The sequence below is a fragment of the Miniopterus schreibersii genome (genome assembly GCF_964146895.1).
Source record: "Miniopterus schreibersii genome assembly, chromosome: 4".
Lineage (NCBI taxonomy): Eukaryota > Metazoa > Chordata > Mammalia > Chiroptera > Miniopteridae > Miniopterus > Miniopterus schreibersii.
Window position 1 is genome coordinate 87,148,070 of NC_138105.1, and position 10,703 is coordinate 87,158,772.

Sequence of the window (10,703 nt, forward strand, 5' to 3'; positions counted from 1 at the left end):
AACTTTTAGAGGAACTGCCAGAGTGTTTTCCAACAGAGTGGCTGCACCATTTCATATTTTTACCTGCGTGCTCGAAGGGCACGATTTTTCCACATCCTTGTTAGCGCTTGATGTAGACATCCGTGTAGGTATGAAGTGGGACCTCATTGTGGTTTTGATTTGTATTTCTCTGATGGTTAATGATGTTGAACATCTTTTTATGTGCTTGCAGTGTTTGCAATTAGTGTTTTGGGGTTTTTTTTGGGTTTTTTGAGAATTGTCTTTTAAGTCCTTTACCCATATTTTAATTGAATTATTTCTCTCTTTATTGTTGAGTTGTAAGAGTTCTTTATATATTCTGGATAAAAGTCCTCTATCTGATAAATGATTTGCAAGTATTTTCTCCCATTCTGTGGATTGTCTTTTTACTTTCTTAATGGTATCCTTTGAAGCACAATTTTTTTTTTTAATTTAGATAAAATTTATCTATTTTTCTTTGGTTACTTGTGCTTTTGGTGTTTTATCTAAGAAACTATTGCCTAATCCAAGGTCACAAAGATTTATCTCTATATTTCTTCTAGTAGTTGTGTAGTTTCAGCTCTTACATTCAGGCATTTGATCCACTTTGAGTTAATTTTTGTAGTGGTGTGAGGTAGAGGCCCACCTTTATTCTTTGCATGTAGATATTCAGCTGCCCCGGCACCATTTGTTGAAAAGATTATTCTTTCCTCAATGAATTAATTGCTTTGGTACCATGTTGAAAATCAATTGATGACAGCTCTGAGAAGTTATTCCTAATGTCAGTAATAATTATTAGAATTATTGCTGGCACCTGGCTTACATGAAGGACCTTTGTCTCCTCCCATTTATGCACTTTTATTTCAGAGATCATTCCAGGATCTCAAATTTGTATTCTTAACACAGCACTGAAGCCACCAAGGGAGTTGGCAGAGGGAATGGTGGAAGTCCCAGTCCAAGTCCAAAGACCAGAGAGAGAACTAAGAATGCTGATGTCTGAGGGCAGAAGATGGGTGTCCCAGCTCATAGGGAGAGGGAGTGAATTCACCTTTTCTCCACCCTTTGGTTCTGTCCAGGCCCTCAACTGATTGGATGATGCCCACCCATACTAGGGAGGGCCATCTGCTTTATCCAGTTCACCAATTCAAAGGATAATCTCTTCTGGAAACACCCTCATAGACACACCCAGAAACAGTGTTTTACCTGGCACCTGGGCGACCTGGGCATCACTCAGCCCAGTCATGTGGACACATAAAATTAACCGTCACGAATATTAAACTATAGAACTACACATTAGGGGGAATAACTGTGAAATGCTTTACGGATATAAGGAAGTCAAACTTCAACACTTTGGCAGGAGTTGGGCCAGGATGTCAAAAAGCAAGCTTTACTCTGTGATTAATTAGCTAGCTGGGTGACCTTGCCCAATCACTTAAACTCTCCAAGTCTCAGTTTCCTGGTCTATTGAATGTAGGTAATAATGCCAAGTCCAATGACTTTTCTGTGTTATTGTGAGACTGAAACAATGTGGTATGTGTCAAAGTACTTTGGAAAACTTAACTTGTTATTCTGGGCATTACAAGCAATTCATGGAGCTTTCATTCTAAAAACTGCCTCTGAATTGTTTATAGTACCAATCTATCCCTCTGCTTGAGGCCAGCCGCAAGTAATGTTGATCATAATAAAACGTTAACATAAGATTTCCCATCTCTTAGCCCGGTAAGGGTCAGGCCCTGGTACTTGGCTCAAAGAAAGCAGTGTTTAATAACAGTGTTTAATAACAACGGGGCCCTCAGGAGCTCTCTATAAATAACTTCGGTGCAGGGGTAAGATGTGACCCAAGAATATCAACCACAGTCCTTTACTGGTCACTTAGAATGTAGAGGAATTTCCATTGTTGGAACTGGAAGACCTAAGCCTTCAGACCCTCACCCACCCACCTCCCGCTCACCCCAGGCAGCTGTTGGGAGGACTGTGGTTTGCCCAACGGAACCCAACTGGAGGGGAGGGAGACAGTGAATCAGATCACCGAAGCACCAAGCCCATTGTTGAGAAAGATTCGCAAGTTATAAAGCATTTAGGGATGGTTCTCTGCATCCCTGTGAGGTGGTTTAGACTTCACTTCCTCTGACAATGTTAATCTTTGGAAGATACAAGTAGATCCAGCAGTTACTGACAGGCTGAGATAGAATAAAGATCTTTAACTTTTGCCTACCATGTCAGAGAGACACCAAAGAGGGCCAGACATTTGGATGCCAACAACCCCCTCCCCCATTACCGGCCCCTCCCAAAGTTCCTGAGTGTTATTCTAGACTAAGTAACTCCGACTCCGGGATTTTTTACCTACAGTGAACACATCACCTGGTTGGGGGAGAGGGATGCCTGGAGCAAGAACAGCCTTTGGAAGGCTGGAATCTTCCAGAGAGGCAGGTGCTACCCTCGTATGAGAATATGAGGATCCGGAAACAAGGCTAGGATCTGGGGGCTTCCTTCCTTTTTGAGGGACTTAACCTCTTAAGTGCTTTTCCCTTTAACCAGGAAGTTTTCAAACCGTTTTATGTCATTTCCCTCACACTCTAATTCCCTTTGGCTTCTCCCAACCCTTGAGTAAAGTTTTATACACAGCTACTTATCACCTGTGCCTCAGTTTCCTTACTTGTAAAATACCTACCTCATAGGTGAAAGTTAAATGAATCCGTACATGTTAATTAATGTGATAACTAATGTGAATTAAATTAGGACACTTGGCAGTGTCTGGCATGGAAAAGCGCTCAGTGCGTGTTGCCTGTTGCGGTGACTGTCGTTACCACGGCTTCCCCGCCTCTTCCTCTTCTCAAGGCCCTTCAGACAGCGGGAGAGGCAGGGCCACTTCCAGTTTCCGAGGCTAACAGTATATTAAAAAAAAATAAGGAAATTACAAAATATGATTGCAAAGGACCGGGGTATGCTTTAAACCCTTGCATGTGACAAACTGATGCTTTGTGACACACACAGAAACACAAGCAATAACAGTGTGCTCTGCGCAGGGTAATTACACGGTGCACAGGCGGGTGCCACCGACGCTGTAGCTCAGGGACTCGGTACAAGCCTAAGCTGCAAGGCAGGCGTCAGTGTCTTCCAGTCCCGTCGGCCGATGTTTCTACGTAAGCTCATTTACAAATCACTTTAAAGGCAAGCTTCGGCCCTTTCGGGAATGAGAGGCCAGACCCAAAGGCCCTTTTGCACCCCTCTTTGAGCCTGGATTCTTTGGGCCTGAGACAGATTCATAAAAGGAAGTAAAGGCCCCCCCATTGCCCGGCCCCCTCCCTCCACCCTGGCAGAGGGGGGAACAGTGAGAGAACAGCAGCTTGAAGGAGCAGTGTAAAGAGGATGACTCCGCAGGGGACAGACCGTTAATGCCCGCCCCCCTCTACTCTTTCCCTAGTATCCACGAGGCAGGTGAAAATCTAGGCGGACAGAGAGGCGGCCGGTCCCCCAGCCTGAGTAATGCCCGCAGCATCGCAGGCCCTCCAGCCCTCAACTTTGTGGGCTGGGACTTTCATTTTATCTGTCTCGATGGAAATCTTTCCCAAACAGAGCCTGCTTCCCCACGCTATTAAAAAGAGCGTAGTGAGAATTAAAAACAGAACCCAAACACACTCTCCGAATGAAAAAGACGGATGCCCTTTAACCTGAGATACTTCATGCACGCGAGTCACATCAGAGGAGTTTCCTTTTACCATGAGGGTCACCTAGGAACTGGGGACAGAAGGTAAAGCCCGGCACACACTTTCCGCAGGGCCCCAGCTGCTTTCACACTTGCTCAGCCTATGACATCCCGAGATAAAGAGAAGCTTTGGTCTCATTACTGTAAAAGTGAGCCTGCCGAAGAAATGGGACTGCAAGAACTTCTGTTGGATAAGTACCATTGTAAGTGTTTTTTGTTGTGTGTGTTTTTTTAAAAATAAAGAGCCCTAATAGAGGCCAAAGCAAGGTAAACTCCTAAAACAAGTTTCCTTAAGAATAAAGAAAGAAAACCGAAGGTGCATTTCCAGATCGAGGTCACTCTCCCTTGACTCAGGTTTCTGCATTTCTTTCTTTCCCTTTTGACTCCAGAGTCAGAGCGAGCTCATGGAAAGGGCACACAAGGTGTAGACCAAAGTCCCGGGTGCTGGTTTGTCTCAGGTCCTTAGCAAGCTTGTGGGGTCAGGCATCTCTGAGTCTTGGATTCCTTATTTCTAAAATGACTCAATTTCCCCACTACTCCAGGAATGTTAAAAACTTGGAAAGCAGTAGAGATTGGTGAGTACACAGAAGATGGATCACGTTGCCTAGGGCCTGTCTTGGAACGTAGTTGGTGCTCTACAGGGAGCAGGTATGATTATTTGTTAGACACATTTTATTTCCTATTATGCCCCTTAGCACATTAATCTTCCCTAGTTTCATCTCAGTACTTTTGCCCTTGACACTGGGCTTTTCATTACAACAATCTCAACCATAGAGGAAGAGAGAATGGCATAATAAAGCCCAATGTACCCATCACCCAGATACAATGATTAACTCATTGCCACTCTTTTTAAAAATTTTATTTATTTATTTCTAATCCTCACCTGAGGACATGCTTAGAGAGAGGAAGGGGGAGAGAGAGGGGGAGAGAGAGAGAGGGAGGGAGGGGGGCGCCTTTCGGTGCACAGGATGACACTCCACCAACTGAGCCACCTGGCCGGGCTCATTTCCACTCTTGTCTCGTTTCTACTCTCTCTGCCTTCTTCCCCACAGGCTTATTTTAAAGTAAACTCCTGATGTTATACTACTACCTGTAAACATTTCAATATGTACCTCTAAAGGTCAGGACTGCTTTAAAAGCATAACCAGAAAATTGCTTAATATTGTAAAAAAAAAAAAATCAGAATTAGTTGATGTTTAGATTTTTGAATGTCTCATAAATATGTCTCCAGAACTATGAGAAAATAAATTTCTGTTGTTTCAGCCATCAGTCTGTGGTACTTTGTTTGGCATCCCCAGAAAACTAACATGATGGTACCGGGGATTCCCAGCAGGAGGCACAGTGCATGGGGTTGTCTCTATTAGCCTCCATTGATGATTATTTCCTAGATTTATTATTTCATTTGAGGTTTGCAAAAAGGGCCTTGTTCTAATCTTATTATTCCTTCTTATTCAACCAGGTGAGCACCCTGACCAGGAATCGAACCCACAACCTTTTGGTGTACAGGACAATTGCTCCAACCAACTGAGCCACACTGGCCAGGAAAAGTAATTTTTTTGGTGGTTATTGTTTTTAATGAACTCATGGAGTTTAATACATTTGACTTGTTTGACTCAGTGACAGTTGTTATTCTTATTATTGTTCAAATTATCCTAGTTTTGACCCTGGCTGATGTGGCTCAGTTGGTTGGGCGTCTTCCGGTGCATCGAAACGTGGTTTGATCTGGGTGGGGGTCCATGCATGCCAGGGTGGTGGGCTCGATCCCCAGTAGGGGGCATGCAGGAGGCAGCTGATCGATGTTTCACTCTCACATGGGTATTTCTCTCTCCCTCTCCCTTCCTCTCTCTCTAAAAATCAATTAAAACTGTTCTCCCAGCTTTCGCCTGGGAGAGGTTTTTCATTATGGTTCCTTTTGACACAACACTGGACTTCTTTTATTGCTTCCTCGCTTTTTATTATAAGATATCCATCTTATAATATAAGATAGTATCCATCTTTTATTATAAGATATTCTATCTTCTACATTTTTGGCCCCAATCTAGAGTCAGCCATTTCTCCAAGGAAATGGTATTTAGAGGCCAAGATCTGAAGATGAACAGTGTTTATTACTGTTGGGTTTATTACTGCTTCTAGGACTTCTCAGTGGACAGAACTCATAAAGACTTCCTTTAAAAAAATTTAAAACTGAAAAGACATTATGAGTTCATAATTTAAAAATTATTATTATGGAGTATTGCTTAAAGTCTTTGGTTTTTATAGTTGTATTTCTTTTCTCTTATTCTGAAAATCTTGGCTCTTAATGACATTAATTTTTATTTACTTTGAGTATAATTGTTTCAGAATAATAGCAATATTACTAACAATATGATTACTAAAAATAGTTTAGGATAGCCCTGGCCTGTAGCTCAGTTGGTTAGAGCGCCGTCCCAATACACCAAGGTTGCAGGTTTGATCTCTGGTCAGGGCACACACAAGAAGCAATCCATGAATGCATAAATGAGTAGAACAACAAATTAATGTTTCTCTCTCTCTCAAATCTATAAATAAAAATTTTAAAAGTAGTTTAAGATAGTTTTTCCTGTTCTTTCCCTCCACTGGGCATAGACAATCAAATTTCTATGTTTTAATGTCATGTGAAAGAATTCCTTTCCATATACTGTTATTTTTTGTTTCATAGGGTGTGTTTTTATTTTTATTTTTGTTAGTTAATCATTTGAACATTTATATGGTTGAAAGTCAAATCTACAAATCAAATTATATTCAGAGGTCTGGTTTCTCACCTTGTCCCCATTACCCTGCCTCCTTCCCCCCCAGTAGATAACATTCTGTTTTAAATATATGTAAGCACTATACACACTGGGGAAGGTTTCTTAGGAAGCTCATATCTCAGCTGATCTGAATGAGATGGATGAGCCAAAGGGATGGGAGCAGGTGGTTCCAGCAGAGGGACCCACATGAACTGAGGCTCCGAGGTATAAAAGAGCAGGGTGTGTTAGGTAGTTTAAGTTCTTTGATGGGCCTGAAATGTAATGTACAGCAGTGCATAAGTCTGGGGAGTAGGTAGGGGCCAGATCACGGAGGCCTCAGTAAGCCACTCTCAGGCATACCCTGTCTGTGGTAGAAAGACTGTGTATCATAGAGGTTCAAAGCTTGGGCTTTCGAGTCAGACGTGTTCTTGACTCTGTTTCTTAAACATATTAGCTGGTGATGGGCAATTTAATGTTTCTGAGCTTTAATTTTCACAGCTGGAAAATGGGGAAATAATGCCCACTTCTATGCATTGTTGTGACGCTAAAGTGAAGTAATGCGTGTACAGTTCTTGCTATAGTGCTTATTACAAAACAAGCTCCCGGTAGATGGTAATACAGGATAATGATGATAATTATTGTCAGAAGGGATCATAATAAATAGCTGCCTCGTGTGCATCACATTGTAATTATATTGAAGAGTAAGCATTTGGTGGTGACGTCCTGGGAATTTACTGTCTCCGAGACCACACTATCTTGAATAAAGAAAACATGAACAAGTTGTGTAGGTGACTTTGCGTTCAGGCAAGCTTGAGTTTGGGTTCCTTCTCCTGATCCGCCGCCGTAATGACAGCCTTCTTCAGATCAGACAGAGAGAGGATCCTACACAAATGACAGCTGTTAGGCTTCTCACTGACCTCACTGCATGGGCCTGGAAGGTGGGTTTTATGTGGTTTAGAAACATAAAAACATGTGACACTGCTCAAATCTGGAGTATTGAGTCACAGTTTCTACTCATTAAAATAACTTTCAAACAGACTTCAACTCATTGCAAGTATTGGCAAGCGTCAACTCATTTGGCACAAGAGTATCCTACCCCACCCTACCGCCCCAGCTAAAACACCTGATTGTGGGGGTGGGGGGTTGGTGTCAACTTCCCCCTTCCTTCTCTGCTCTCAGCCCCTAGTACCCACAGAACCCTATATGCTGGCATGGTCCCCGTGACTAGAAGAGCATGCATCAGTCTTGCATGGGTGCTTTAGGAAGATGGTGGCCCTGGTTTATTGCATTTTCTGATGGCTGTCAGGATGTTTTAGCAGGCACCCCATTTTTTCTATTAATGGCCGTCCCGATTTTGGGCTGTTTTCTCCTCTGCTGCGGCCACTTTTGCAGTGACGCACACAGTCTTGGCAAGGGAAGGCCACGCCACCCTCTCTACGCCCCCGTTCACCCGCCACACCTTTCTCCTTGCAAACCTCAGGGGACTCCAAGGAAGGAGCAAGTTGCCACCTGCTGCGCTGCCCTCCACCAGCTGAACTGGTTTTTCCTGCTCCAGCGGCCCATTCTCTCTGCTTCTGAGGCCTTGGTGACCCACGAAGACCTATGTGGTTAGCAGCCACAGGACAAAAAGCTCAGCTCTGGCAGGCAGACAGTAAAATCGGTCTTTTCAAGCGATTCTGAGAACCTGAAGAGTGACTTTGTTGTAAAACCTGTGATTTTCCTTTCCGCTCTCCAATGAGTTGGATATTTGAACTATACTTAGTATCCGGAACTCAAAGTACTCTGTGTGCTCATTGCCTGAGAACAGATTACAAAGCGAACCCTTTCTCTCAGTAAGGGACACAGTGTTTTTGAAGAGCCCCGCGGCCATCCTCCAGATGATAATTGTATTTGAGACACTTCAACTGGCCACCATCTCACCAGGCTCCCAGTACATTTCTGATCAAGGAAGAGGGAAAACTATTCTGCTATTCTTAACAAGAAATGTGCAAAAATGACTCATTTAAGTCTAGCCTTACCTAGATAGAAACTGATTACCATGGAAAGTGAGGCAGGAAACATCTACTGTAACACCTACTGTGCGCCAGGGACTCAGTACACACTCTCTTGTTTAATCTTCCAGCAGGCTAGCGTGGCAGGCTGTCGGTCATTGAGTAACATGGCAGCGGATCCAAGAGAGCCACGACAGAAGCTGCAAGGCCTACTGAGTTGCCTAGTGTCACTTGTGCCATATTCTGTTGGTTCAAGCAAGTGATGAGGCTAAACCAGGCTCAAGAGGTGAGGAAACAGACTCCACCTTTTGTTGGGAATTGCTGCAAAAGGCAGTGCAATACCAGGGACGGGTGGGATTCTGCAGGTCATCTTGGCAGATGGACTACCCCCCTGGATCCCCCCATACGTGACAGATGATTCTTACCTAGCTCCAAAGGTGTAATATTAAATGGAACAACGTTCACAAAGTGTTTTGAGCCCCTTGGTAGGAAAGTGCAGTGTACAAAGCTTAGGGGCAAGTATCACTACAAAAAACAGTAGTTTCTATTAGTCACTATGACCTGCAAAATCAATTAGGTAGATGTAACCAGATTTGGAGGGTGGGTGTGCAATGATCAGACAAAACATGGGCAATATTTATTTGGCATACACGTGATTCACTTGTGAGGAGCTCTGGAGAAGTCATTCGCTAGAGCTGAGGCCTGCAGACTGCTGGCTGGGAGAGACGTGCCAAAGGATGAAGGTGCTGTGGGCACAGAAAACAAACTGGTTTCGAATATGAATCCTACATAGAAAGTCAAAAGGGTGGGTGCTCCTAATGGCAGGTGCTGATTTGCAACTGAGCTGCTTCTCACATAAGCAACTTTGAGAAGCATGCTCCTGGTTAAGCAATAGCCATGATTTCTTCATCTAACCATGGTTAATGATTCTCCGAGCCACACCAGGTAGACATGCCGTTATTAGGGTCTGTTGTCATTTCCTTGTCTCTTAAGGCTTTTTATTGCTGACAGTTAGGTGTGATAAGCAGGGCTTCATATCTCAACGAGGTTTATTTCTTGAAATGGCCTTGGTGTCCCTGTTTCCTGGTAATGGATTCAGAAAACAGCCAAGGAAACACTGAAACTTGGTAAGGAAGGGGGTGGAAAAATCCCTGATCTTAAAATACTGTGTCCAGGGGGAAGAACGGTGATAACATCAGATTGGGGTGTGGAAGACCTGGCTTTCATCTTAGCTTCCCTCTTTTTCACTCCAATCGGTAGTACCTGTAGTTAGCTCTTGCACAGTCCATCTCTCCTGCCCCGATCCAAGCCTTTATCAAGTCTTTTGGGTTAAAGCAACATCTTTCTAGAGATCATGTCTGACTATGTCACTCTTCCATGGCTCTGCATTGCCTCTACAGACATAAGTTTGGAAAACAAGAATTTATGTTTTGGACCTATCTTTGCAGGTTTACTTCTTGCCACTGCTCTCCCTCAGTGACTGGTTGATTTAAAAAAAAAAAAAGTCTAAATTCTTCTTCCCTGTATCTACATACTTTATAAAAAAGATTGTGTAGTCCTGGCTGGTGTGGCTCAGTTGGTTGAGCACAAAGAAGTCACCGGTTCAGTTCTGGGTCAGGGCACATGCACAGATTGTGGGCTGGATCCCTAGTAGGGTGTGTGCAGGAGGCAGTCAATCAATGTTTCTCTCTCTCCCTCTCCCTTCCTCTCTCTCTCCCTCTCCCTTCCCTTCTCTCTAATATCAATAAAAACGTATTTAAAACATTTTTTAAAAAGGATTTTATAGCTTCTCCTATCAAGAGTTGAAATGTATTTCCTCAGTTCTTGACTCTGGGCTGTCCCTGTGACTTGCTTTGGCTGACTGAATGCACTGGAAGTGGCACTGCAATTCTGAGGCCTGGAGTGCTTCTGCTCTCTCTGTTGGAGCCCTGCCACCCCCATGTGGACAAGGCCAGGCTAGCCTGCTGGAGGATGAGAGACTATTTGGAGGAAAGCCCAGCAGTCACAGCCAGGGCTGTCCTAAACCAGTCTACAGCTAGCTAATGCCCAGACACATGCAAGAGAGCTACCTGCCCAGCTCTCAGCTGACTGTTGAAATGTGAATGAGCCCAGCAGAGACTAGAACTGCTCAGCTGACCCATAGGCTCAGGAACAATAATAATGCCTTTATTGTTTTAAGCCACTGAGTTTTGGATTAGTTTGTTACACAGCAATAGCTAATTGATGCACCCTTAATTCTGTCTCTCTGCACTGTGGGCTCCA